The 16,430-nt window shown below is 42.9% G+C and overlaps 47 non-coding genes and 21 pseudogenes across 47 annotated transcripts; all 68 read left to right on the top strand.

The window, feature by feature from the left end:
- Positions 1-29: 29 nt before the first annotated feature.
- LOC139956458 (5S ribosomal RNA) lies at positions 30-148 on the top strand (annotated as a pseudogene).
- Positions 149-224: 76 nt separating this feature from the next.
- LOC139955561 (5S ribosomal RNA) lies at positions 225-343 on the top strand. The gene has a single exon (XR_011788798.1). It is a non-coding gene; the product is annotated as a 5S ribosomal RNA (ribosomal RNA).
- A 76-nt stretch (positions 344-419) lies between these two features.
- On the top strand, positions 420-538 carry LOC139956860 (5S ribosomal RNA; annotated as a pseudogene).
- Positions 539-614: 76 nt separating this feature from the next.
- LOC139956457 (5S ribosomal RNA) lies at positions 615-733 on the top strand (annotated as a pseudogene).
- A 76-nt stretch (positions 734-809) lies between these two features.
- On the top strand, positions 810-928 carry LOC139955912 (5S ribosomal RNA). Its single transcript, XR_011789138.1, has one exon. It is a non-coding gene; the product is annotated as a 5S ribosomal RNA (ribosomal RNA).
- A 76-nt stretch (positions 929-1,004) lies between these two features.
- LOC139958041 (5S ribosomal RNA) lies at positions 1,005-1,123 on the top strand. The gene has a single exon (XR_011789694.1). It is a non-coding gene; the product is annotated as a 5S ribosomal RNA (ribosomal RNA).
- A 264-nt stretch (positions 1,124-1,387) lies between these two features.
- LOC139956437 (5S ribosomal RNA) lies at positions 1,388-1,506 on the top strand (annotated as a pseudogene).
- A 76-nt stretch (positions 1,507-1,582) lies between these two features.
- LOC139958040 (5S ribosomal RNA) lies at positions 1,583-1,701 on the top strand. The gene has a single exon (XR_011789693.1). It is a non-coding gene; the product is annotated as a 5S ribosomal RNA (ribosomal RNA).
- Positions 1,702-1,777: 76 nt separating this feature from the next.
- On the top strand, positions 1,778-1,896 carry LOC139956932 (5S ribosomal RNA; annotated as a pseudogene).
- Positions 1,897-1,972: 76 nt separating this feature from the next.
- LOC139958039 (5S ribosomal RNA) lies at positions 1,973-2,091 on the top strand. The gene has a single exon (XR_011789692.1). It is a non-coding gene; the product is annotated as a 5S ribosomal RNA (ribosomal RNA).
- A 76-nt stretch (positions 2,092-2,167) lies between these two features.
- LOC139958038 (5S ribosomal RNA) lies at positions 2,168-2,286 on the top strand. The gene has a single exon (XR_011789691.1). It is a non-coding gene; the product is annotated as a 5S ribosomal RNA (ribosomal RNA).
- Positions 2,287-2,362: 76 nt separating this feature from the next.
- Positions 2,363-2,481, top strand: LOC139955802 (5S ribosomal RNA). The gene has a single exon (XR_011789031.1). It is a non-coding gene; the product is annotated as a 5S ribosomal RNA (ribosomal RNA).
- A 264-nt stretch (positions 2,482-2,745) lies between these two features.
- Positions 2,746-2,864, top strand: LOC139957025 (5S ribosomal RNA; annotated as a pseudogene).
- Positions 2,865-3,128: 264 nt separating this feature from the next.
- LOC139956570 (5S ribosomal RNA) lies at positions 3,129-3,247 on the top strand (annotated as a pseudogene).
- Positions 3,248-3,323: 76 nt separating this feature from the next.
- On the top strand, positions 3,324-3,442 carry LOC139956013 (5S ribosomal RNA). The gene has a single exon (XR_011789238.1). It is a non-coding gene; the product is annotated as a 5S ribosomal RNA (ribosomal RNA).
- Positions 3,443-3,518: 76 nt separating this feature from the next.
- LOC139958036 (5S ribosomal RNA) lies at positions 3,519-3,637 on the top strand. Its single transcript, XR_011789689.1, has one exon. It is a non-coding gene; the product is annotated as a 5S ribosomal RNA (ribosomal RNA).
- Positions 3,638-3,713: 76 nt separating this feature from the next.
- On the top strand, positions 3,714-3,832 carry LOC139956814 (5S ribosomal RNA; annotated as a pseudogene).
- A 76-nt stretch (positions 3,833-3,908) lies between these two features.
- On the top strand, positions 3,909-4,027 carry LOC139958035 (5S ribosomal RNA). The gene has a single exon (XR_011789688.1). It is a non-coding gene; the product is annotated as a 5S ribosomal RNA (ribosomal RNA).
- A 76-nt stretch (positions 4,028-4,103) lies between these two features.
- On the top strand, positions 4,104-4,222 carry LOC139958033 (5S ribosomal RNA). Its single transcript, XR_011789687.1, has one exon. It is a non-coding gene; the product is annotated as a 5S ribosomal RNA (ribosomal RNA).
- Positions 4,223-4,298: 76 nt separating this feature from the next.
- Positions 4,299-4,417, top strand: LOC139955801 (5S ribosomal RNA). Its single transcript, XR_011789030.1, has one exon. It is a non-coding gene; the product is annotated as a 5S ribosomal RNA (ribosomal RNA).
- Positions 4,418-4,493: 76 nt separating this feature from the next.
- Positions 4,494-4,612, top strand: LOC139955643 (5S ribosomal RNA). The gene has a single exon (XR_011788877.1). It is a non-coding gene; the product is annotated as a 5S ribosomal RNA (ribosomal RNA).
- Positions 4,613-4,688: 76 nt separating this feature from the next.
- On the top strand, positions 4,689-4,807 carry LOC139958032 (5S ribosomal RNA). The gene has a single exon (XR_011789686.1). It is a non-coding gene; the product is annotated as a 5S ribosomal RNA (ribosomal RNA).
- A 283-nt stretch (positions 4,808-5,090) lies between these two features.
- LOC139957686 (5S ribosomal RNA) lies at positions 5,091-5,209 on the top strand (annotated as a pseudogene).
- Positions 5,210-5,285: 76 nt separating this feature from the next.
- LOC139958031 (5S ribosomal RNA) lies at positions 5,286-5,404 on the top strand. The gene has a single exon (XR_011789685.1). It is a non-coding gene; the product is annotated as a 5S ribosomal RNA (ribosomal RNA).
- Positions 5,405-5,480: 76 nt separating this feature from the next.
- LOC139955800 (5S ribosomal RNA) lies at positions 5,481-5,599 on the top strand. Its single transcript, XR_011789029.1, has one exon. It is a non-coding gene; the product is annotated as a 5S ribosomal RNA (ribosomal RNA).
- Positions 5,600-5,675: 76 nt separating this feature from the next.
- LOC139958030 (5S ribosomal RNA) lies at positions 5,676-5,794 on the top strand. The gene has a single exon (XR_011789684.1). It is a non-coding gene; the product is annotated as a 5S ribosomal RNA (ribosomal RNA).
- Positions 5,795-5,870: 76 nt separating this feature from the next.
- LOC139955798 (5S ribosomal RNA) lies at positions 5,871-5,989 on the top strand. The gene has a single exon (XR_011789027.1). It is a non-coding gene; the product is annotated as a 5S ribosomal RNA (ribosomal RNA).
- Positions 5,990-6,253: 264 nt separating this feature from the next.
- Positions 6,254-6,372, top strand: LOC139957024 (5S ribosomal RNA; annotated as a pseudogene).
- A 264-nt stretch (positions 6,373-6,636) lies between these two features.
- Positions 6,637-6,755, top strand: LOC139956569 (5S ribosomal RNA; annotated as a pseudogene).
- A 76-nt stretch (positions 6,756-6,831) lies between these two features.
- On the top strand, positions 6,832-6,950 carry LOC139955797 (5S ribosomal RNA). Its single transcript, XR_011789026.1, has one exon. It is a non-coding gene; the product is annotated as a 5S ribosomal RNA (ribosomal RNA).
- A 264-nt stretch (positions 6,951-7,214) lies between these two features.
- On the top strand, positions 7,215-7,333 carry LOC139958029 (5S ribosomal RNA). Its single transcript, XR_011789683.1, has one exon. It is a non-coding gene; the product is annotated as a 5S ribosomal RNA (ribosomal RNA).
- A 76-nt stretch (positions 7,334-7,409) lies between these two features.
- LOC139955528 (5S ribosomal RNA) lies at positions 7,410-7,528 on the top strand. The gene has a single exon (XR_011788765.1). It is a non-coding gene; the product is annotated as a 5S ribosomal RNA (ribosomal RNA).
- A 76-nt stretch (positions 7,529-7,604) lies between these two features.
- On the top strand, positions 7,605-7,723 carry LOC139955796 (5S ribosomal RNA). The gene has a single exon (XR_011789025.1). It is a non-coding gene; the product is annotated as a 5S ribosomal RNA (ribosomal RNA).
- Positions 7,724-7,799: 76 nt separating this feature from the next.
- LOC139955162 (5S ribosomal RNA) lies at positions 7,800-7,918 on the top strand. Its single transcript, XR_011788413.1, has one exon. It is a non-coding gene; the product is annotated as a 5S ribosomal RNA (ribosomal RNA).
- Positions 7,919-8,182: 264 nt separating this feature from the next.
- On the top strand, positions 8,183-8,301 carry LOC139955497 (5S ribosomal RNA). The gene has a single exon (XR_011788736.1). It is a non-coding gene; the product is annotated as a 5S ribosomal RNA (ribosomal RNA).
- Positions 8,302-8,584: 283 nt separating this feature from the next.
- Positions 8,585-8,703, top strand: LOC139957685 (5S ribosomal RNA; annotated as a pseudogene).
- A 76-nt stretch (positions 8,704-8,779) lies between these two features.
- Positions 8,780-8,898, top strand: LOC139956229 (5S ribosomal RNA). The gene has a single exon (XR_011789350.1). It is a non-coding gene; the product is annotated as a 5S ribosomal RNA (ribosomal RNA).
- Positions 8,899-8,974: 76 nt separating this feature from the next.
- On the top strand, positions 8,975-9,093 carry LOC139958028 (5S ribosomal RNA). The gene has a single exon (XR_011789682.1). It is a non-coding gene; the product is annotated as a 5S ribosomal RNA (ribosomal RNA).
- A 76-nt stretch (positions 9,094-9,169) lies between these two features.
- LOC139955795 (5S ribosomal RNA) lies at positions 9,170-9,288 on the top strand. Its single transcript, XR_011789024.1, has one exon. It is a non-coding gene; the product is annotated as a 5S ribosomal RNA (ribosomal RNA).
- Positions 9,289-9,364: 76 nt separating this feature from the next.
- On the top strand, positions 9,365-9,483 carry LOC139955233 (5S ribosomal RNA). Its single transcript, XR_011788479.1, has one exon. It is a non-coding gene; the product is annotated as a 5S ribosomal RNA (ribosomal RNA).
- A 264-nt stretch (positions 9,484-9,747) lies between these two features.
- Positions 9,748-9,866, top strand: LOC139955496 (5S ribosomal RNA). Its single transcript, XR_011788735.1, has one exon. It is a non-coding gene; the product is annotated as a 5S ribosomal RNA (ribosomal RNA).
- A 448-nt stretch (positions 9,867-10,314) lies between these two features.
- LOC139956216 (5S ribosomal RNA) lies at positions 10,315-10,433 on the top strand. Its single transcript, XR_011789347.1, has one exon. It is a non-coding gene; the product is annotated as a 5S ribosomal RNA (ribosomal RNA).
- Positions 10,434-10,509: 76 nt separating this feature from the next.
- On the top strand, positions 10,510-10,628 carry LOC139958027 (5S ribosomal RNA). Its single transcript, XR_011789681.1, has one exon. It is a non-coding gene; the product is annotated as a 5S ribosomal RNA (ribosomal RNA).
- Positions 10,629-10,704: 76 nt separating this feature from the next.
- LOC139955794 (5S ribosomal RNA) lies at positions 10,705-10,823 on the top strand. The gene has a single exon (XR_011789023.1). It is a non-coding gene; the product is annotated as a 5S ribosomal RNA (ribosomal RNA).
- A 76-nt stretch (positions 10,824-10,899) lies between these two features.
- On the top strand, positions 10,900-11,018 carry LOC139955231 (5S ribosomal RNA). Its single transcript, XR_011788477.1, has one exon. It is a non-coding gene; the product is annotated as a 5S ribosomal RNA (ribosomal RNA).
- A 264-nt stretch (positions 11,019-11,282) lies between these two features.
- Positions 11,283-11,401, top strand: LOC139956140 (5S ribosomal RNA; annotated as a pseudogene).
- A 76-nt stretch (positions 11,402-11,477) lies between these two features.
- On the top strand, positions 11,478-11,596 carry LOC139956456 (5S ribosomal RNA; annotated as a pseudogene).
- A 76-nt stretch (positions 11,597-11,672) lies between these two features.
- LOC139955560 (5S ribosomal RNA) lies at positions 11,673-11,791 on the top strand. Its single transcript, XR_011788797.1, has one exon. It is a non-coding gene; the product is annotated as a 5S ribosomal RNA (ribosomal RNA).
- Positions 11,792-11,867: 76 nt separating this feature from the next.
- Positions 11,868-11,986, top strand: LOC139956859 (5S ribosomal RNA; annotated as a pseudogene).
- Positions 11,987-12,062: 76 nt separating this feature from the next.
- Positions 12,063-12,181, top strand: LOC139956455 (5S ribosomal RNA; annotated as a pseudogene).
- Positions 12,182-12,257: 76 nt separating this feature from the next.
- LOC139955911 (5S ribosomal RNA) lies at positions 12,258-12,376 on the top strand. Its single transcript, XR_011789137.1, has one exon. It is a non-coding gene; the product is annotated as a 5S ribosomal RNA (ribosomal RNA).
- A 76-nt stretch (positions 12,377-12,452) lies between these two features.
- Positions 12,453-12,571, top strand: LOC139958026 (5S ribosomal RNA). The gene has a single exon (XR_011789680.1). It is a non-coding gene; the product is annotated as a 5S ribosomal RNA (ribosomal RNA).
- A 264-nt stretch (positions 12,572-12,835) lies between these two features.
- Positions 12,836-12,954, top strand: LOC139956436 (5S ribosomal RNA; annotated as a pseudogene).
- Positions 12,955-13,030: 76 nt separating this feature from the next.
- Positions 13,031-13,149, top strand: LOC139958024 (5S ribosomal RNA). Its single transcript, XR_011789678.1, has one exon. It is a non-coding gene; the product is annotated as a 5S ribosomal RNA (ribosomal RNA).
- A 76-nt stretch (positions 13,150-13,225) lies between these two features.
- On the top strand, positions 13,226-13,344 carry LOC139956930 (5S ribosomal RNA; annotated as a pseudogene).
- A 76-nt stretch (positions 13,345-13,420) lies between these two features.
- LOC139958022 (5S ribosomal RNA) lies at positions 13,421-13,539 on the top strand. The gene has a single exon (XR_011789677.1). It is a non-coding gene; the product is annotated as a 5S ribosomal RNA (ribosomal RNA).
- A 76-nt stretch (positions 13,540-13,615) lies between these two features.
- Positions 13,616-13,734, top strand: LOC139958021 (5S ribosomal RNA). Its single transcript, XR_011789676.1, has one exon. It is a non-coding gene; the product is annotated as a 5S ribosomal RNA (ribosomal RNA).
- Positions 13,735-13,810: 76 nt separating this feature from the next.
- LOC139955793 (5S ribosomal RNA) lies at positions 13,811-13,929 on the top strand. Its single transcript, XR_011789022.1, has one exon. It is a non-coding gene; the product is annotated as a 5S ribosomal RNA (ribosomal RNA).
- Positions 13,930-14,193: 264 nt separating this feature from the next.
- Positions 14,194-14,312, top strand: LOC139957023 (5S ribosomal RNA; annotated as a pseudogene).
- A 264-nt stretch (positions 14,313-14,576) lies between these two features.
- LOC139956568 (5S ribosomal RNA) lies at positions 14,577-14,695 on the top strand (annotated as a pseudogene).
- Positions 14,696-14,771: 76 nt separating this feature from the next.
- LOC139956012 (5S ribosomal RNA) lies at positions 14,772-14,890 on the top strand. Its single transcript, XR_011789237.1, has one exon. It is a non-coding gene; the product is annotated as a 5S ribosomal RNA (ribosomal RNA).
- Positions 14,891-14,966: 76 nt separating this feature from the next.
- LOC139958020 (5S ribosomal RNA) lies at positions 14,967-15,085 on the top strand. The gene has a single exon (XR_011789675.1). It is a non-coding gene; the product is annotated as a 5S ribosomal RNA (ribosomal RNA).
- Positions 15,086-15,161: 76 nt separating this feature from the next.
- LOC139956813 (5S ribosomal RNA) lies at positions 15,162-15,280 on the top strand (annotated as a pseudogene).
- A 76-nt stretch (positions 15,281-15,356) lies between these two features.
- On the top strand, positions 15,357-15,475 carry LOC139958019 (5S ribosomal RNA). The gene has a single exon (XR_011789674.1). It is a non-coding gene; the product is annotated as a 5S ribosomal RNA (ribosomal RNA).
- A 76-nt stretch (positions 15,476-15,551) lies between these two features.
- Positions 15,552-15,670, top strand: LOC139958018 (5S ribosomal RNA). The gene has a single exon (XR_011789673.1). It is a non-coding gene; the product is annotated as a 5S ribosomal RNA (ribosomal RNA).
- Positions 15,671-15,746: 76 nt separating this feature from the next.
- Positions 15,747-15,865, top strand: LOC139955792 (5S ribosomal RNA). Its single transcript, XR_011789021.1, has one exon. It is a non-coding gene; the product is annotated as a 5S ribosomal RNA (ribosomal RNA).
- Positions 15,866-15,941: 76 nt separating this feature from the next.
- LOC139955412 (5S ribosomal RNA) lies at positions 15,942-16,060 on the top strand. The gene has a single exon (XR_011788653.1). It is a non-coding gene; the product is annotated as a 5S ribosomal RNA (ribosomal RNA).
- Positions 16,061-16,136: 76 nt separating this feature from the next.
- LOC139958017 (5S ribosomal RNA) lies at positions 16,137-16,255 on the top strand. Its single transcript, XR_011789672.1, has one exon. It is a non-coding gene; the product is annotated as a 5S ribosomal RNA (ribosomal RNA).
- Positions 16,256-16,430: the final 175 nt, after the last annotated feature.

The following is a 16,430-nucleotide window of genomic DNA, read 5'->3' as shown; positions in this document are numbered from 1 at the left end:
TGAAATGGCCTCCATTGACCTCTTGTTATGTCTACGGCCATATCACGTTGACTATACCGGTTCTCGTCCGATCACCGAAGTCAAGCAAGGTAGAGCGCAGTCAGTACTTGGATGGATGACCGCCTGGGAATACTGGGTGCCGTAGGCTTTTATTTTCACAATTGATAACACTATGTTGCCACGACGATGAGAAATTGAAATGGCCTCCATTGACCTCTTGTTATGTCTACGGCCATATCACGTTGACTATACCGGTTCTCGTCCGATCACCGAAGTCAAGCAACGTAGAGCGCAGTCAGTACTTGGATGGATGACCGCCTGGGAATACTGGGTGCCGTAGGCTTTTATTTTCACAATTGATAACACTATGTTGCCACGACGATGAGAAATTGAAATGGCCTCCATTGACCTCTTGTTATGTCTACGGCCATATCACGTTGACCTTACCGGTTCTCGTCCGATCACCGAAGTCAAGCAAGGTAGAGCGCAGTCAGTACTTGGATGGATGACCGCCTGGGAATACTGGGTGCCGTAGGCTTTTATTTTCACAATTGATAACACTATGTTGCCACGACGATGAGAAATTGAAATGGCCTCCATTGACCTCTTGTTATGTCTACGGCCATATCACGTTGACTATACCGGTTCTCGTCCGATCACCGAAGTCAAGCAAGGTAGAGCGCAGTCAGTACTTGGATGGATGACCGCCTGGGAATACTGGGTGCCGTAGGCTTTTATTTTCACAATTGATAACACTATGTTGCCACGACGATGAGAAATTGAAATGGCCTCCATTGACCTCTTGTTATGTCTACGGCCATATCACGTTGACTATAGCGGTTCTCGTCCGATCACCGAAGTCAAGCAACGTAGAGCGCAGTCAGTACTTGGATGGGTGACCGCCTGGGAATACTGGGTGCCGTAGGCTTTTATTTTCACAATTGATAACACTATGTTGCCACGACGATGAGAAATTGAAATGGCCTACATTGACCTCTTGTTATGTCTACGGCCATATCACGTTGACTATACCGGTTCTCGTCCGATCACCGAAGTCAAGCAACGTAGAGCGCAGTCAGTACTTGGATGGGTGACCGCCTGGGAATACTGGGTGCCGTAGGCTTTTATTTTCACAATTGATAACACTATGTTGCCACGACGATGAGAAATTGAAATGGCCTACATTGTCTTGCCACAAGGAAAGCGATTTGAAAATCGAATATATTAATAAATAACTACTTTGTTTTTATGTATTAGAATTTTCTACATATATATGTAAAATATAGATTAACATAATATATATTAAATCCATTCATGTATAATATATATATTAAATCCACTCATCATAACCTACCACACAAGTAGCCTACATTTCACCTCCTAGAATGTCTACGGCCACATCACGATGACTATACCGGTTCTCGTCCGATCACCGAAGTCAAGCAACGTAGAGCGCAGTCAGTACTTGGATGGGTGACCGCCTGGGAATACTGGGTGCCGTAGGCTTTTATTTTCCTAATTGATAACACTATGTTGCCACGACGATGAGAAAGTGAAATGGCCTACATTGACCTGTTGTTATGTCTACGGCCATATCACGTTGACTATACCGGTTCTCGTCCGATCACCGAAGTCAAGCAACGTAGAGCGCAGTCAGTACTTGGATGGGTGACCGCCTGGGAATACTGGGTGCCGTAGGCTTTTATTTTCACAATTGATAACACTATGTTGCCATGACGATGAGAAATTGAAATGGCCTACATTGACCTGTTGTTATGTCTACGGCCATATCACGTTGACTATACCGGTTCTCGTCCGACCACCGAAGTCAAGCAACGTAGAGCGCAGTCAGTACTTGGATGGGTGACCGCCTGGAAATACTGGGTGCCATAGGCTTTTATTTTCCTAATTGATAACACTATGTTGCCACGACGATGAGAAAGTGAAATGGCCTACATTGACCTCTTCTTATGTCTACGGCCATATCACGTTGACTATACCGGTTCTCGTCCGATCACCGAAGTCAAGCAACGTAGAGCGCAGTCAGTACTTGGATGGGTGACCGCCTGGGAATACTGGGTGCCGTAGGCTTTTATTTTCACAATTGATAACACTATGTTGCCATGACGATGAGAAATTGAAATGGCCTACATTGACCTCTTGTTATGTCTACGGCCATATCACGTTGACTATACCGGTTCTCGTCCGATCACCGAAGTCAAGCAACGTAGAGCGCAGTCAGTACTTGGATGGGTGACCGCCTGGGAATACTGGGTGCCGTAGGCTTTTAATTTCCTAATTGATAACACTATGTTGCCATGACGATGAGAAATTCAAATGGCCTACATTGACCTGTTGTTATGTCTACGGCCATATCACGTTGACTATACCGGTTCTCGTCCGATCACCGAAGTCAAGCAACGTAGAGCGCAGTCAGTACTTGGATGGGTGACCGCCTGGAAATACTGGGTGCCGTAGGCTTTTATTTTCCTAATTGATAACACTATGTTGCCACGACGATGAGAAATTGAAATGGCCTACATTGTCTTGCCACAAGGAAAGCGATTTGAAAATCGAATATATTAATAAATAACTACTTTGTTTTTATGTATTAGAATTTTCTACATATATATGTAAAATATAGATTAACATAATATATATTAAATCCATTCATGTATAATATATATATTAAATCCACTCATCATAACCTACCACACAAGTAGCCTGCATTTCACCTCTTGTAATGTCTACGGCCACATCACGATGACTATACCGGTTCTCGTCCGATCACCGAAGTCAAGCAACGTAGAGCGCAGTCAGTACTTGGATGGGTGACCGCCTGGAAATACTGGGTGCCGTAGGCTTTTATTTTCCTAATTGATAACACTATGTTGCCACGACGATGAGAAATTGAAATGGCCTACATTGTCTTGCCACAAGGAAAGCGATTTGAAAATCGAATATATTAATAAATAACTACTTTGTTTTTATGTATTAGAATTTTCTACATATATATGTAAAATATAGATTAACATAATATATATTAAATCCATTCATGTATAATATATATATTAAATCCACTCATCATAACCTACCACACAAGTAGCCTGCATTTCACCTCTTGTAATGTCTACGGCCATATCACGTTGACTATACCGGTTCTCGTCCGATCACCGAAGTCAAGCAACGTAGAGCGCAGTCAGTACTTGGATGGATGACCGCCTGGGAATACTGGGTGCCGTCGGCTTTTATTTTCACAATTGATAACACTATGTTGCCACGACGATGAGAAATTGAAATGGCCTCCATTGACCTCTTGTTATGTCTACGGCCATATCACGTTGACTATACCGGTTCTCGTCCGATCACCGAAGTCAAGCAAGGTAGAGCGCAGTCAGTACTTGGATGGGTGACCGCCTGGGAATACTGGGTGTCGTAGGCTTTTATTTTCCTAATTGATAACACTATGTTGCCACGACGATGAGAAAGTGAAATGGCCTACATTGACCTCTTCTTATGTCTACGGCCATATCACGTTGACTATACCGGTTCTCGTCCGATCACCGAAGTCAAGCAACGTAGAGCGCAGTCAGTACTTGGATGGGTGACCGCCTGGGAATACTGGGTGCCGTAGGCTTTTATTTTCACAATTGATAACACTATGTTGCCATGACGATGAGAAATTGAAATGGCCTACATTGACCTCTTGTTATGTCTACGGCCATATCACGTTGACTATACCGGTTCTCGTCCGATCACCGAAGTCAAGCAACGTAGAGCGCAGTCAGTACTTGGATGGGTGACCGCCTGGAAATACTGGGTGCCATAGGCTTTTATTTTCCTAATTGATAACACTATGTTGCCACGACGATGAGAAAGTGAAATGGCCTACATTGACCTCTTGTTATGTCTACGGCCATATCACGTTGACTATACCGGTTCTCGTCCGATCACCGAAGTCAAGCAACGTAGAGCGCAGTCAGTACTTGGATGGGTGACCGCCTGGGAATACTGGGTGCCGTAGGCTTTTATTTTCACAATTGATAACACCATGTTGCCATGACGATGAGAAATTCAAATGGCCTACATTGACCTGTTGTTATGTCTACGGCCATATCACGTTGACTATACCGGTTCTCGTCCGATCACCGAAGTCAAGCAACGTAGAGCGCAGTCAGTACTTGGATGGGTGACCGCCTGGGAATACTGGGTGCCGTAGGCTTTTATTTTCACAATTGATAACACTATGTTGCCATGACGATGAGAAATTGAAATGGCCTACATTGACCTGTTGTTATGTCTACGGCCATATCACGTTGACTATACCGGTTCTCGTCCGATCACCGAAGTCAAGCAACGTAGAGCGCAGTCAGTACTTGGATGGGTGACCGCCTGGAAATACTGGGTGCCGTAGGCTTTTATTTTCCTAATTGATAACACTATGTTGCCACGACGATGAAAAATTGAAATGGCCTACATTGACCTGTTGTTATGTCTACGGCCATATCACGTTGACTATACCGGTTCTCGTCCGATCACCGAAGTTAAGCAACGTAGAGCGCAGTCAGTACTTGGATGGGTGACCGCCTGGGAATACTGGGTGCCGTAGGCTTTTATTTTCCTAATTGATAACACTACGTTGCCACGACGATGAAAAATTGAAATGGCCTACATTCACCTCTTGTTATGTCTACGGCCATATCACGTTGACTATACCGGTTCTCGTCCGATCACCGAAGTCAAGCAACGTAGAGCGCAGTCAGTACTTGGATGGGTGACCGCCTGGGAATACTGGGTGCCGTAGGCTTTTATTTTCACAATTGATAACACTATGTTGCCACGACGATGAGAAATTGAAATGGCCTACATTGTCTTGCCACAAGGAAAGTGTCTTGACAGAAGGAAAGCGATTTGAAAATCAAATATATTAGTCAATAACTCGATTTTTTTTATATATGATCATTTTATACATATATATGTAAAATATAGATTAACATAATATATATTAAATCCATTCATGTATAATATATATATTAAGTGCACTCATCATAACCTACCAAACAAGTAGCCTACATTTCACCTCCTAGAATGTCTACGGCCACATCACGATGACTATACCGGTTCTCGTCCGATCAGGTAAGTCAAGCAACGTAGAGCGCAGTCAGTACTCGGATGGGTGACCGCCTGGGAATACTGGGTGCCGTAGGCTTTTATTTTCCTAATTGATAACACTATGTTGCCACGACGATGAAAAACTGAAATGGCCTTCATTGACCTGTTGTTATGTCTACGGCCATATCACGTTGACTATACCGGTTCTCGTCCGATCACCGAAGTCAAGCAACGTAGAGCGCAGTCAGTACTTGGATGGGTGACCGCCTGGGAATACTGGGTGCCGTAGGCTTTTATTTTCCTAATTGATAACACTATGTTGCCACGACGATGAAAAATTGAAATGGCCTTCATTGACCTGTTGTTATGTCTACGGCCATATCACGTTGACTATACCGGTTCTCGTCCGATCACCGAAGTCAAGCAACGTAGAGCGCAGTCAGTACTTGGATGGGTGACCGCCTGGAAATACTGGGTGCCGTAGGCTTTTATTTTCCTAATTGATTACACTATGTTGCCACGACGATGAGAAAGTGAAATGGCCTACATTGACCTGTTGTTATGTCTACGGCCATATCACGTTGACTATACCGGTTCTCGTCCGATCACCGAAGTCAAGCAACGTAGAGCGCAGTCAGTACTTGGATGGGTGACCGCCTGGGAATACTGGGTGCCGTAGGCTTTTAATTTCCTAATTGATAACACTATGTTGCCATGACGATGAGAAATTCAAATGGCCTACATTGACCTGTTGTTATGTCTACGGCCATATCACGTTGACTATACCGGTTCTCGTCCGATCACCGAAGTCAAGCAACGTAGAGCGCAGTCAGTACTTGGATGGGTGACCGCCTGGAAATACTGGGTGCCGTAGGCTTTTATTTTCCTAATTGATAACACTATGTTGCCACGACGATGAGAAATTGAAATGGCCTACATTGTCTTGCCACAAGGAAAGCGATTTGAAAATCGAATATATTAATAAATAACTACTTTGTTTTTATGTATTAGAATTTTCTACATATATATGTAAAATATAGATTAACATAATATATATTAAATCCATTCATGTATAATATATATATTAAATCCACTCATCATAACCTACCACACAAGTAGCCTGCATTTCACCTCTTGTAATGTCTACGGCCACATCACGATGACTATACCGGTTCTCGTCCGATCACCGAAGTCAAGCAACGTAGAGCGCAGTCAGTACTTGGATGGGTGACCGCCTGGAAATACTGGGTGCCGTAGGCTTTTATTTTCCTAATTGATAACACTATGTTGCCACGACGATGAGAAATTGAAATGGCCTACATTGTCTTGCCACAAGGAAAGCGATTTGAAAATCGAATATATTAATAAATAACTACTTTGTTTTTATGTATTAGAATTTTCTACATATATATGTAAAATATAGATTAACATAATATATATTAAATCCACTCATGTATAATATATATATTAAATCCACTCATCATAACCTACCACACAAGTAGCCTGCATTTCACCTCTTGTAATGTCTACGGCCATATCACGTTGACTATACCGGTTCTCGTCCGATCACCGAAGTCAAGCAACGTAGAGCGCAGTCAGTACTTGGATGGATGACCGCCTGGGAATACTGGGTGCCGTCGGCTTTTATTTTCACAATTGATAACACTATGTTGCCACGACGATGAGAAATTGAAATGGCCTACATTGACCTGTTGTTATGTCTACGGCCATATCACGTTGACTATACCGGTTCTCGTCCGATCACCGAAGTCAAGCAACGTAGAGCGCAGTCAGTACTTGGATGGGTGACCGCCTGGAAATACTGGGTGCCGTAGGCTTTTATTTTCCTAATTGATAACACTATGTTGCCACGACGATGAGAAATTGAAATGGCCTACATTGTCTTGCCACAAGGAAAGCGATTTGAAAATCGAATATATTAATAAATAACTACTTTGTTTTTCTGTATTAGAATTTTCTACATATATATGTTAAATATAGATTAACATAATATATATTAAATCCATTCATGTATAATATATATATTAAATCCACTCATCATAACCTACCACACAAGTAGCCTGCATTTCACCTGTTGTTATGTCTACGGCCATATCACGTTGACTATACCGGTTCTCGTCCGATCACCGAAGTCAAGCAACGTAGAGCGCAGTCAGTACTTGGATGGGTGACCGCCTGGGAATACTGGGTGCCGTAGGCTTTTATTTTCCTAATTGATAACACTATGTTGCCACGACGATGAAAAATTGAAATGGCCTTCATTGACCTGTTGTTATGTCTACGGCCATATCACGTTGACTATACCGGTTCTCGTCCGATCACCGAAGTTAAGCAACGTAGAGCGCAGTCAGTACTTGGATGGGTGACCGCCTGGGAATACTGGGTGCCGTAGGCTTTTATTTTCACAATTGATAACACTATGTTGCCATGACGATGAGAAATTGAAATGGCCTACATTGACCTGTTGTTATGTCTACGGCCATATCACGTTGACTATACCGGTTCTCGTCCGATCACCGAAGTCAAGCAACGTAGAGCGCAGTCAGTACTTGGATGGGTGACCGCCTGGAAATACTGGGTGCCGTAGGCTTTTATTTTCCTAATTGATAACACTATGTTGCCACGACGATGAGAAAGTGAAATGGCCTACATTGACCTGTTGTTATGTCTACGGCCATATCACGTTGACTATACCGGTTCTCGTCCGATCACCGAAGTCAAGCAACGTAGAGCACAGTCTGTACTTGGATGGGTGACCGCCTGGGAATACTGGGTGCCGTAGGCTTTTATTTTCCTAATTGATAACACTATGTTGCCACGACGATGAGAAATTGAAATGGCCTACATTGTCTTGCCACAAGGAAAGCGATTTGAAAATCGAATATATTAATAAATAACTACTTTGTTTTTATGTATTAAAATTTTCTACATATAGATGTAAAATATAGATTAACATAATATATATTAAATCCATTCATGTATAATATATATATTAAATCCACTCATCATAACCTACCACACAAGTAGCCTGCATTTCACCTCTTGTAATGTCTACGGCCACATCACGTTGACTATACCGGTTCTCGTCCGATCACCGAAGTCAAGCAACGTAGAGCGCAGTCAGTACTTGGATGGGTGACCGCCTGGGAATACTGGGTGCCGTAGGCTTTTATTTTCACAATTGATAACACTATGTTGCCACGACGATGAGAAATTGAAATGGCCTACATTGTCTTGCCACAAGGAAAGTGTCTTGACAGAAGGAAAGCGATTTGAAAATCAAATATATTAGTAAATAACTCGATTGTTTTTATATATGATCATTTTATACATATATATGTAAAATATAGATTAACATAATATATATTAAATCCATTCATGTATAATATATATATTAAGTGCACTCATCATAACCTACCAAACAAGTAGCCTACATTTCACCTCCTAGAATGTCTACGGCCACATCACGATGACTATACCGGTTCTCGTCCGATCAGGTAAGTCAAGCAACGTAGAGCGCAGTCAGTACTCGGATGGGTGACCGCCTGGGAATACTGGGTGCCGTAGGCTTTTTTTTTCCTAATTGATAACACTATGTTGCCACGACGATGAAAAATTGAAATGGCCTTCATTGACCTGTTGTTATGTCTACGGCCATATCACGTTGACTATACCGGTTCTCGTCCGATCACCGAAGTGAAGCAACGTAGAGCGCAGTCAGTACTTGGATGGGTGACCGCCTGGGAATACTGGGTGCCGTAGGCTTTTATTTTCCTAATTGATAACACTATGTTGCCACGACGATGAGAAAGTGAAATGGCCTACATTGACCTCTTGTTATGTCTACGGCCATATCACGTTGACTATACCGGTTCTCGTCCGATCACCGAAGTCAAGCAACGTAGAGCGCAGTCAGTACTTGGATGGGTGACCGCCTGGGAATACTGGGTGCCGTAGGCTTTTATTTTCACAATTGATAACACTATGTTGCCATGACGATGAGAAATTGAAATGGCCTACATTGACCTGTTGTTATGTCTACGGCCATATCACGTTGACTATACCGGTTCTCGTCCGATCACCGAAGTCAAGCAACGTAGAGCGCAGTCAGTACTTGGATGGGTGACCGCCTGGAAATACTGGGTGCCGTAGGCTTTTATTTTCCTAATTGATAACACTATGTTGCCACGACGATGAGAAAGTGAAATGGCCTACATTGACCTGTTGTTATGTCTACGGCCATATCACGTTGACTATACCGGTTCTCGTCCGATCACCGAAGTCAAGCAACGTAGAGCGCAGTCTGTACTTGGATGGGTGACCGCCTGGGAATACTGGGTGCCGTAGGCTTTTATTTTCCTAATTGATAACACTATGTTGCCACGACGATGAGAAATTGAAATGGCCTACATTGTCTTGCCACAAGGAAAGCGATTTGAAAATCGAATATATTAATAAATAACTACTTTGTTTTTATGTATTAAAATTTTCTACATATAGATGTAAAATATAGATTAACATAATATATATTAAATCCATTCATGTATAATATATATATTAAATCCACTCATCATAACCTACCACACAAGTAGCCTGCATTTCACCTCTTGTAATGTCTACGGCCACATCACGTTGACTATACCGGTTCTCGTCCGATCACCGAAGTCAAGCAACGTAGAGCGCAGTCAGTACTTGGATGGGTGACCGCCTGGGAATACTGGGTGCCGTAGGCTTTTATTTTCACAATTGATAACACTATGTTGCCACGACGATGAGAAATTGAAATGGCCTACATTGTCTTGCCACAAGGAAAGTGTCTTGACAGAAGGAAAGCGATTTGAAAATCAAATATATTAGTAAATAACTCGATTGTTTTTATATATGATCATTTTATACATATATATGTAAAATATAGATTAACATAATATATATTAAATCCATTCATGTATAATATATATATTAAGTGCACTCATCATAACCTACCAAACAAGTAGCCTACATTTCACCTCCTAGAAAATTCTCGTCCGATCACCGAAGTCAAGCAACGTAGAGCGCAGTCAGTACTCGGATGGGTGACCGCCTGGGAATACTGGGTGCCGTAGGCTTTTTTTTTCCTAATTGATAACACTATGTTGCCACGACGATGAAAAATTGAAATGGCCTTCATTGACCTGTTGTTATGTCTACGGCCATATCACGTTGACTATACCGGTTCTCGTCCGATCACCGAAGTGAAGCAACGTAGAGCGCAGTCAGTACTTGGATGGGTGACCGCCTGGGAATACTGGGTGCCGTAGGCTTTTATTTTCCTAATTGATAACACTATGTTGCCACGACGATGAGAAAGTGAAATGGCCTACATTGACCTCTTGTTATGTCTACGGCCATATCACGTTGACTATACCGGTTCTCGTCCGATCACCGAAGTCAAGCAACGTAGAGCGCAGTCAGTACTTGGATGGGTGACCGCCTGGGAATACTGGGTGCCGTAGGCTTTTATTTTCACAATTGATAACACTATGTTGCCATGACGATGAGAAATTGAAATGGCCTACATTGACCTGTTGTTATGTCTACGGCCATATCACGTTGACTATACCGGTTCTCGTCCGATCACCGAAGTCAAGCAACGTAGAGCGCAGTCAGTACTTGGATGGGTGACCGCCTGGAAATACTGGGTGCCGTAGGCTTTTATTTTCCTAATTGATAACACTATGTTGCCACGACGATGAGAAAGTGAAATGGCCTACATTGACCTGTTGTTATGTCTACGGCCATATCACGTTGACTATACCGGTTCTCGTCCGATCACCGAAGTCAAGCAACGTAGAGCGCAGTCTGTACTTGGATGGGTGACCGCCTGGGAATACTGGGTGCCGTAGGCTTTTATTTTCCTAATTGATAACACTATGTTGCCACGACGATGAGAAATTGAAATGGCCTACATTGTCTTGCCACAAGGAAAGCGATTTTAAAATCGAATATATTAATAAATAACTACTTTGTTTTTATGTATTAAAATTTTCTACATATAGATGTAAAATATAGATTAACATAATATATATTAAATCCATTCATGTATAATATATATATTCAATCCACTCATCATAACCTACCACACAAGTAGCCTGCATTTCACCTCTTGTAATGTCTACGGCCACATCACGTTGACTATACCGGTTCTCGTCCGATCACCGAAGTCAAGCAACGTAGAGCGCAGTCAGTACTTGGATGGATGACCGCCTGGGAATACTGGGTGCCGTAGGCTTTTATTTTCACAATTGATAACACTATGTTGCCACGACGATGAGAAATTGAAATGGCCTCCATTGACCTCTTGTTATGTCTACGGCCATATCACGTTGACTATACCGGTTCTCGTCCGATCACCGAAGTCAAGCAAGGTAGAGCGCAGTCAGTACTTGGATGGATGACCGCCTGGGAATACTGGGTGCCGTAGGCTTTTATTTTCACAATTGATAACACTATGTTGCCACGACGATGAGAAATTGAAATGGCCTCCATTGACCTCTTGTTATGTCTACGGCCATATCACGTTGACTATACCGGTTCTCGTCCGATCACCGAAGTCAAGCAACGTAGAGCGCAGTCAGTACTTGGATGGATGACCGCCTGGGAATACTGGGTGCCGTAGGCTTTTATTTTCACAATTGATAACACTATGTTGCCACGACGATGAGAAATTGAAATGGCCTCCATTGACCTCTTGTTATGTCTACGGCCATATCACGTTGACCTTACCGGTTCTCGTCCGATCACCGAAGTCAAGCAAGGTAGAGCGCAGTCAGTACTTGGATGGATGACCGCCTGGGAATACTGGGTGCCGTAGGCTTTTATTTTCACAATTGATAACACTATGTTGCCACGACGATGAGAAATTGAAATGGCCTCCATTGACCTCTTGTTATGTCTACGGCCATATCACGTTGACTATACCGGTTCTCGTCCGATCACCGAAGTCAAGCAAGGTAGAGCGCAGTCAGTACTTGGATGGATGACCGCCTGGGAATACTGGGTGCCGTAGGCTTTTATTTTCACAATTGATAACACTATGTTGCCACGACGATGAGAAATTGAAATGGCCTCCATTGACCTCTTGTTATGTCTACGGCCATATCACGTTGACTATAGCGGTTCTCGTCCGATCACCGAAGTCAAGCAACGTAGAGCGCAGTCAGTACTTGGATGGGTGACCGCCTGGGAATACTGGGTGCCGTAGGCTTTTATTTTCACAATTGATAACACTATGTTGCCACGACGATGAGAAATTGAAATGGCCTACATTGACCTCTTGTTATGTCTACGGCCATATCACGTTGACTATACCGGTTCTCGTCCGATCACCGAAGTCAAGCAACGTAGAGCGCAGTCAGTACTTGGATGGGTGACCGCCTGGGAATACTGGGTGCCGTAGGCTTTTATTTTCACAATTGATAACACTATGTTGCCACGACGATGAGAAATTGAAATGGCCTACATTGTCTTGCCACAAGGAAAGCGATTTGAAAATCGAATATATTAATAAATAACTACTTTGTTTTTATGTATTAGAATTTTCTACATATATATGTAAAATATAGATTAACATAATATATATTAAATCCATTCATGTATAATATATATATTAAATCCACTCATCATAACCTACCACACAAGTAGCCTACATTTCACCTCCTAGAATGTCTACGGCCACATCACGATGACTATACCGGTTCTCGTCCGATCACCGAAGTCAAGCAACGTAGAGCGCAGTCAGTACTTGGATGGGTGACCGCCTGGGAATACTGGGTGCCGTAGGCTTTTATTTTCCTAATTGATAACACTATGTTGCCACGACGATGAGAAAGTGAAATGGCCTACATTGACCTGTTGTTATGTCTACGGCCATATCACGTTGACTATACCGGTTCTCGTCCGATCACCGAAGTCAAGCAACGTAGAGCGCAGTCAGTACTTGGATGGGTGACCGCCTGGGAATACTGGGTGCCGTAGGCTTTTATTTTCACAATTGATAACACTATGTTGCCATGACGATGAGAAATTGAAATGGCCTACATTGACCTGTTGTTATGTCTACGGCCATATCACGTTGACTATACCGGTTCTCGTCCGACCACCGAAGTCAAGCAACGTAGAGCGCAGTCAGTACTTGGATGGGTGACCGCCTGGAAATACTGGGTGCCATAGGCTTTTATTTTCCTAATTGATAACACTATGTTGCCACGACGATGAGAAAGTGAAATGGCCTACATTGACCTGTTGTTATGTCTACGGCCATATCACGTTGACTATACCGGTTCTCGTCCGATCACCGAAGTCAAGCAACGTAGAGCGCAGTCAGTACTTGGATGGGTGACCGCCTGGGAATACTGGGTGCCGTAGGCTTTTATTTTCACAATTGATAACACTATGTTGCCATGACGATGAGAAATTGAAATGGCCTACATTGACCTCTTGTTATGTCTACGGCCATATCACGTTGACTATACCGGTTCTCGTCCGATCACCGAAGTCAAGCAACGTAGAGCGCAGTCAGTACTTGGATGGGTGACCGCCTGGGAATACTGGGTGCCGTAGGCTTTTAATTTCCTAATTGATAACACTATGTTGCCATGACGATGAGAAATTCAAATGGCCTACATTGACCTGTTGTTATGTCTACGGCCATATCACGTTGACTATACCGGTTCTCGTCCGATCACCGAAGTCAAGCAACGTAGAGCGCAGTCAGTACTTGGATGGGTGACCGCCTGGAAATACTGGGTGCCGTAGGCTTTTATTTTCCTAATTGATAACACTATGTTGCCACGACGATGAGAAATTGAAATGGCCTACATTGTCTTGCCACAAGGAAAGCGATTTGAAAATCGAATATATTAATAAATAACTACTTTGTTTTTATGTATTAGAATTTTCTACATATATATGTAAAATATAGATTAACATAATATATATTAAATCCATTCATGTATAATATATATATTAAATCCACTCATCATAACCTACCACACAAGTAGCCTGCATTTCACCTCTTGTAATGTCTACGGCCACATCACGATGACTATACCGGTTCTCGTCCGATCACCGAAGTCAAGCAACGTAGAGCGCAGTCAGTACTTGGATGGGTGACCGCCTGGAAATACTGGGTGCCGTAGGCTTTTATTTTCCTAATTGATAACACTATGTTGCCACGACGATGAGAAATTGAAATGGCCTACATTGTCTTGCCACAAGGAAAGCGATTTGAAAATCGAATATATTAATAAATAACTACTTTGTTTTTATGTATTAGAATTTTCTACATATATATGTAAAATATAGATTAACATAATATATATTAAATCCATTCATGTATAATATATATATTAAATCCACTCATCATAACCTACCACACAAGTAGCCTGCATTTCACCTCTTGTAATGTCTACGGCCATATCACGTTGACTATACCGGTTCTCGTCCGATCACCGAAGTCAAGCAACGTAGAGCGCAGTCAGTACTTGGATGGATGACCGCCTGGGAATACTGGGTGCCGTCGGCTTTTATTTTCACAATTGATAACACTATGTTGCCACGACGATGAGAAATTGAAATGGCCTCCATTGACCTCTTGTTATGTCTACGGCCATATCACGTTGACTATACCGGTTCTCGTCCGATCACCGAAGTCAAGCAAGGTAGAGCGCAGTCAGTACTTGGATGGGTGACCGCCTGGGAATACTGGGTGTCGTAGGCTTTTATTTTCCTAATTGATAACACTATGTTGCCACGACGATGAGAAAGTGAAATGGCCTACATTGACCTCTTCTTATGTCTACGGCCATATCACGTTGACTATACCGGTTCTCGTCCGATCACCGAAGTCAAGCAACGTAGAGCGCAGTCAGTACTTGGATGGGTGACCGCCTGGGAATACTGGGTGCCGTAGGCTTTTATTTTCACAATTGATAACACTATGTTGCCATGACGATGAGAAATTGAAATGGCCTACATTGACCTCTTGTTATGTCTACGGCCATATCACGTTGACTATACCGGTTCTCGTCCGATCACCGAAGTCAAGCAACGTAGAGCGCAGTCAGTACTTGGATGGGTGACCGCCTGGAAATACTGGGTGCCATAGGCTTTTATTTTCCTAATTGATAACACTATGTTGCCACGACGATGAGAAAGTGAAATGGCCTACATTGACCTCTTGTTATGTCTACGGCCATATCACGTTGACTATACCGGTTCTCGTCCGATCACCGAAGTCAAGCAACGTAGAGCGCAGTCAGTACTTGGATGGGTGACCGCCTGGGAATACTGGGTGCCGTAGGCTTTTATTTTCACAATTGATAACACCATGTTGCCATGACGATGAGAAATTCAAATGGCCTACATTGACCTGTTGTTATGTCTACGGCCATATCACGTTGACTATACCGGTTCTCGTCCGATCACCGAAGTCAAGCAACGTAGAGCGCAGTCAGTACTTGGATGGGTGACCGCCTGGGAATACTGGGTGCCGTAGGCTTTTATTTTCACAATTGATAACACTATGTTGCCATGACGATGAGAAATTGAAATGGCCTACATTGACCTGTTGTTATGTCTACGGCCATATCACGTTGACTATACCGGTTCTCGTCCGATCACCGAAGTCAAGCAACGTAGAGCGCAGTCAGTACTTGGATGGGTGACCGCCTGGAAATACTGGGTGCCGTAGGCTTTTATTTTCCTAATTGATAACACTATGTTGCCACGACGATGAAAAATTGAAATGGCCTACATTGACCTGTTGTTATGTCTACGGCCATATCACGTTGACTATACCGGTTCTCGTCCGATCACCGAAGTTAAGCAACGTAGAGCGCAGTCAGTACTTGGATGGGTGACCGCCTGGGAATACTGGGTGCCGTAGGCTTTTATTTTCCTAATTGATAACACTACGTTGCCACGACGATGAAAAATTGAAATGGCCTACATTCACCTCTTGTTATGTCTACGGCCATATCACGTTGACTATACCGGTTCTCGTCCGATCACCGAAGTCAAGCAACGTAGAGCGCAGTCAGTACTTGGATGGGTGACCGCCTGGGAATACTGGGTGCCGTAGGCTTTTATTTTCACAATTGATAACACTATGTTGCCACGACGATGAGAAATTGAAATGGCCTACATTGTCTTGCCACAAGGAAAGTGTCTTGACAGAAGGAAAGCGATTTGAAAATCAAATATATTAGTCAATAACTCGATTTTTTTTATATATGATCATTTTATACATATATATGTAA

The sequence above is a fragment of the Apostichopus japonicus genome, chromosome 17 (assembly GCF_037975245.1).
Source record: "Apostichopus japonicus isolate 1M-3 chromosome 17, ASM3797524v1, whole genome shotgun sequence".
NCBI lineage: Eukaryota > Metazoa > Echinodermata > Holothuroidea > Aspidochirotida > Stichopodidae > Apostichopus > Apostichopus japonicus.
This window is presented reverse-complemented; position numbering and strand designations above follow the sequence as displayed.